This window comes from Pyxicephalus adspersus, chromosome 3 (assembly GCF_032062135.1).
Source record: "Pyxicephalus adspersus chromosome 3, UCB_Pads_2.0, whole genome shotgun sequence".
Taxonomy (NCBI): Eukaryota; Metazoa; Chordata; class Amphibia; order Anura; family Pyxicephalidae; genus Pyxicephalus; species Pyxicephalus adspersus.
The window spans coordinates 115,481,002-115,487,631 of NC_092860.1; positions in this window are offsets into that span (position 1 = coordinate 115,481,002).

Sequence of the window (6,630 nt, forward strand, 5' to 3'; positions counted from 1 at the left end):
TATATATATATGGCTTTGGGTGTACTTTAATGCATGGGGCATGTACAATGCCAGTGCACTGTTTACATGATTTCTTTGAGACTGTTGCTCTATTCTTTTAGTCCTGACTGTAGTAAGAATGAAATTCTGTACAAACCCAAAATATACTGCCTTTAATTCCAGACATTTTGTGAAAAAAGGCATTGATAATGCTTCTTAAAGGGTAGATCTGTAAATCATGTTTATGATCTTCACTATTGATAACTAGACCCCTAAGTACCAACCGGCATGCTTGAAACAATAGTTTATAAAAGTACTGGGAATAGTAAGTTAAAAAATCTGGTACACACCTAAAACTTGTTTACATTTACTATAAGCATATATTGAAAAGTAAACTGGACTTCAGTGTGATCCCTGTCTTGTCAAACATGAGAACAGCACAAGCCACCAACAGTCCTCAAAGAAACTCCAACTCTTCACCATCATAAACGTAGAAGTGTTACAGGGATATATACTGCAGTATGCAATTTTACTACCTTAACTACCTATTACTATCTTCACATAATAATGCCCATAGCCGAAGGTGGACAGGGATCTGAACAACAGTGACATCAGACAGACCTCTATGAAGCAATCATGGGAAAGTAGGGATGCAGAAAGTCTTCAGTATGCCACTGAAAATTACATTTTATGTCCTTGGCACATGTGTCTTAGGATGCTGATCTTTGTTCTACAATGTATCTATAAAATACATATTAAAAATGCCTGTACTTCTAGTTTTTAAATGTATTATGGTATATCTGTTTTTTACAATAAACTTATACAATTTATTTGCAATGGAAATAACTTACAAAACAAATTGCTGCTAATAAAATGTATATTACTATAGGTGGTGCTTGAATACTTTTACATATTATTCCCCAAATAAGGTTCTTTGATAATATAAACACCAGGTGTTGTTTTCATGACATTAGAATGTCTTCACGATAGCTTCAACCATCTTTGAAAATAATGTGATTTCAAAACTGATATGCCCAGCATTATAAAACTGTCTTTATCCAGCTTTGATTTAGTTGCTGGTGGAATGTCACAGGGCTTTCTGTCTCTCTGATGTTTTTCCAGGCGATGAATAATTGACCTGTTATGATAAATCATTGTTTCTGGAGTTAGCAAGCACTTGCCCATCACTGTGTGTCTGGCATCCCACTAGTTCCGCCAACCTCGCTGGCAAATTACAGTCAGTAGGTGAAAATCCTTGATTATCTCTGGTTGTAGAGAACAAAGTACAAGCAAAAAAGATGGCACATTGGGTGAAACAGCAATACTCAGGGGATTAAATTCACCAATTAAGAACCCTACTGTCAAAGATCAGGAGAACAAAGTCATCGTTTTCCTGAAGGTTTGGTATGACGTCTGTAAGCCTTTAGAATAAAACTAACCACAATGCTGGATGGCATTAAAACTGGCCAGGAATATGTTATTTCTAACTGAAATCAAAGTGAAAGCTGAATTTTGAATATGAATAACGCTGGATTTGTTTTGCAGTATTTTTTTGGAACATTTTATTTCCAATGTTAACATACAATAAAACATTTAAAGCAATATAAAGACATTATACAAATAAAATAAATCTACTACTTCTAAGGCCAAATATTTTGCTATGAAGTACTATTTTATCAAATGATGAAACACTAGGATTAGGATTGTACAGGTGGATTTTTTACTATTACTAAGGGCAGGGAAAAATCTGCTTATTTTCATACCCTTTAAGCCACCATTTTCCCCTAATTTAGCAGAAGGTCCGGCATGTAATACATGATTTAAAGCTGACCTCCAGGCTGCCCCTCTGCCCAACACCTGTAACCGGCTGCTTGCAAAAGGGAAAATTAGAAACCCAACATAAATGCCAATTTTACTACTGAGTCTTCTTGATTCATCATTTTACATGGGATGGAATACGTCTTCCAGTGTTCAAATCAGTGCCTGTCTGATGTAGACACTTCCTATTGGCGTTCCAGCTCCAGCAATGTTGTCAGCACAAGAGTTACCTGTAAACAGAACAGGCTAGGGACCTTAACAGCTATACAGGTGAGTGTCAAACACCTCCATAAGCTTTATTTTCCTTTTTTTATTTTTAAATGGTAGCCTGAATGGGTTAGATTAGAGCAGAATGGAAAGTACGGGTGGGAAGGGCTTTAAGTTTTGCTTGGTGATCAGGTTTTAAGTATATCTAAATCCAACTTTGTTCTTGTTCTGCAGATTTATTATATACAGAACTAGCAAGCTGCAATATATACAATTTGTATTTTTGAGTTTAGACACACTTCAAGTCTTGCATGGTTGTTGGATCGCAAGTAAAGACATCAGCAAGTAAAATATTTCAAAAAGCTATTGAATTTGTTAACTGAACATCAACAAAACTGCTTTGCTTATACTTTTGGATAAAAAAAGATCTGTTTTTTATGTAAATTCAGAAACATCCAAGTGGTAGATGAAGCATTTTTATTTACTGATGCTTGAATTCCACAGTAAGTTCATAAATAGGAAAATAACACAGCCGTGTATGGTTTTAGTAGAATAAAGCATTATTTTTGCAAGTGCTAAAGTTACAATGGATTATTTTGCTTTATGAATATTTCCATTTAAACTCAAAAAGAACAAGTGTTACTGAGTACTTTTTTTATATAGTCCCAAAAATATGAAATGTTGTTATAATTTTGCTGTGCTTATCATAATAGTTTACATTCATAAATATTGCTAATGCTTCCCAAAATAACATCAGTTTATCATCATGCCCCTTATCCAGTATTTGAGGATCACTTGTACCACATTGAGAACACTTTTTTAATTAAGCAGAACCAAAGTATATATTATATGCATGCATGCATGCTTCAATTAATTTTACCTTTTGCATTTATCATATTACTATATATTATATTGCCTAAATAATTAGGGCCTAAAGTAAATTTAACAGCTGACCAGTTGTAATTTTTTCATTTTTTTGATCAAACATAGATTAATCATGTTGGTAAATTGATTATAAGAACACTGTCTTGTGGATGAATGGTCCTGCAAATTTGTGAAAAATTTGTTTTTCCACTTGCATTTCACTATAGAATGATATTCTTCTCCTGTGCTGTGCCTTCAAATTCCTCCATAGTTCTTGTCCCATCTACCTTTCTGACCTGGTAGACAAATACACTCCTAGCCACTCTCTTTGTTCCATCTATGAACTAATGACTTCTTAGCTCATAACCTCATCACACACACGGTTCCAAGACTTTTCTAGAGCTCTCTGGAATGGTCTTCCTCGTCCTGTCACGGTCTGTATCTGTCTGTAATTTGCAACCCCTATTTAATGTACAGCGCTGCGTAATATGTTGGTGCTATATAAATCCTGTTTATTATAATAATATTATTATTGTGGTAGGAATAGCTGACATGCCTTCCAGAAAACAGAAAGTTGTAGTAATGCATACATGTAATGACTGGCTTCTATAGTTAAAAGAACTAAAGCCATTAAATAATGGGTTGGGCCAAAGACAGTGAGGCTGGGGAGGTGAGGTCTAGATGATGTTGGATGCCCATTAGCCACGAAATGATGTAGGATCTATATAACTTTCTGCAGCTTTTGTATGCAATTTATTGATGGCTATGTGTAGTAAGCACGTTGTGTACAGGAGAGGAGCCTCTACAACTTTAGATGACTGAACGTAAGCCTGGAGTTCGGCTTTACCTAAAAGATTATTCAATTTAAAATGTAATCCACTCCCCCAGCTTTTAAGTAAAGTTAAAAAATATACCCAAAGACTAACTGTTTTTTTTATTTAGTATCTGCATACATGACACTGCCAGGAGACAAGATATTTTTAACCAGGGATCCTGTTTTAAATGTAAAGGCCCAAAAGATTGAGGATATGCAAAGGTTCTATTCTCCTAAGCCTTAAGGCTTAAAGCAGTGTTTTCAACCAGGGTTCCTCCAGAAGTTGTTGGGGGTTCTTTGAACAATTAGCAATTCGAAACCTATGATCTTTTTGGCTATCTGTAAGGCAGCCTTTTCACTGATATATATATATATATATATATATATATATATATATATTATAAAATATGCAATTAAAGAGTGAATCTTCTTGCTGACCGCCTCACTAATGTACTGTGAGTTGTGGCTATAATATTTATAATAGGGTTCCCTGAAGGCCTGAAAATGATTTCAAGGGTTTCCCCGTGTTAAAAAGGTTTAATGGAAACTGGTTAATTACCTGGTAAAGGGATTATTTGAGGTCCTAATAGCCTTAGATGTAGTCACACATGTACTGGGCCTGGCTATACAAAACATTTCCAAACCTGGCAAAAAGTTGGCCTCCCATGTCCTGACAGCGGCCAAATGCCTTATATCAAGACATTGGAAATCAATCACACCCCCAGGACTCTCAGATCTGTATGTTTGAATTAAGGATGTTCAGTTAATATTACACCTCACGGCCCGGTTACATGATCGCATTGATAAATTTACAACGATCTGGAGTAATGGGACTCCTAATTACTATACTCTACCAACATATTTAGTCAATGCACTGGTCCCTCTCCATAGGGAGGTCCCACTAGTTAACTGAGATATTATATATCCTATTGACTCTGCTACATTTAGGTTACTGCTTCCCCTTCACCCCTTTTTTTTAGTTTATTCTGCCCCTTATTGTTACATGTTTCTTTGGAAACATCATCTATCTGGAAGGATCAGAAAAAAAGCAATCAATAAAACATTGTAGACTTTTGGAAAAGCTCATTGTGAGAAAATAGGCCATTGGATCTTTAAATTACCCAGACATTGCAGTCAGCTTTAGGTAACATTTTCTTCATATCTCTGTTTAGTATACAGTGCAACTTCCTATTATGCCAATGGAACAAAAAAAGGGCGAATAGGAGCATAGGTTGGCCAGGGTTATTCCATGGACATTCACAAACTTGTTGCAGGCTTTTGTCATTTTAGCCAGTGTCATTGGGGAAAGGAACACCGAGCATTGCTAGGCGCTGTTCTGTTACCTAGATGCCATTAGTGAGGCATATGGGGTGTATAGGGGCCTGGCGTGGTTGTGATATGATGAGAAATTTCGTCAGTGCAAGGAAGTCAGGCCATTCATACGGTGGGACAACAAAGACATAAGTTTGTGGATGAAACTGATGACTTTGGCGCGGGCTGTGGGACAGCCCTTTCTCGATGAGGTCAGGAGTTCCTGCAGGTTCGGGGGAGGGTGTCGGATTCAGCGTGATCGCTTTGGCTGTGGTGGGGCCCATAACGGTGAGGCCCGGCATACAGCTATTTCTGCCAAGCCAGGGGGAGGGTGTCGGATGTACTGCTATAAGGGAGATTGCCAGTGACACTGGAAAAAATGCTCCCTTCCCTTGGTAGGTATCTGGACCAGGAGGTGGCGGGGCTGTTGGACCCGCGGTTTGGGGAGGATTTTAGGATAGCGTGTGCCTTGGGGTGATCCTGGCTGATGCGAAGAATTTGGAAAATAAAGTGGCATTGGGGCGAAGCTGGCAGACACCTTTGTGGCCCCCCTGCTCTCCCCCTGGTGCTGCTCTCCCCCTGGTGCTGTCTCCACTGGGAGTGGCGCTGAAGCGGGAGGCTAGCAAGTTTTGGGTGATAGACTGCCTATCCTATCCTTCAGGCGCATATCTCAATGTGGTCATTGACCTGGTGGTTTGTTCCTTGACTTACACCTCATTAGACTGTGCTGTGGTGTGGGTGCGGCATTACCGGGGGAAGGGGCGTTGATGGCTTAAGCGGACAATGAGTCAGCTTTTTGGTTGTTGCCAGTCCAGCGGGAGAGTCAACATCTGTTGGCTTGTAAGTGGGAGGGGGCTTATTTGTGGACCGGTGTCTATCAATGGGTTGCTACATCTCATGGACATTGTTTGAGGCCTTTAGTTCTTTTCTAGAACTGGGTGGTGCCCGACCTGGCTGGGGTGTCTTCTGTGATCCACTATTTGGATGAGGGTGTGGGTCCCCCAGCAATAAAGGTTTGTCAGGTGTTGCTAGCTATGCTGCAGGACGTAGTGAAGCTTTTTGAGGTCCTGTTGGCGTGGGGAAAAACTGAAGGGCTAGCAATGGCTTTATCGGGATTCATGATCGATTCCCTTGCCATAGAATGCAGGCTGCCTGAGGCGTTGAAGGCGTTAGTGGCGGAGGTGGAAAGGGCATGTAGCCATAAAACTTTTGGCTTCAGCAGCTCCAGTCATTGTTTGGCAAGCTAAATTTTGCCTGCAGGATTTTGTAGACGGGGACTAAGAGGGGGGGGCAGGTCCTGATGAATTACGTGCCCCTGACGTGGGAGCTGAGGGAAGATTTAGGAGTCTGGGAGACCTTTTTGTTGCAATACAATGACAGGTCAGTCTGGTTGTATGGGGTGGTGCAGGTGTTTGATTTGGAGCTGCAAATGGACGCCGTAGCGGCTTCTGGGTACTGTGTGTATTTTCAGGGTAGGTTGTGCGCAGAACCGTGGCCAGACACTTGGGTGGCTGAAGGGTGGCTTTCAAACCTAGCTCTCTTGGAACTGTTCCCAACTGTGGTGGCACTGGCATTGTGGGGGAGGGAGTTTGTAAATAACAAAGTGTTTCCACTGCGACAAAATAGGGGTGGTTCAG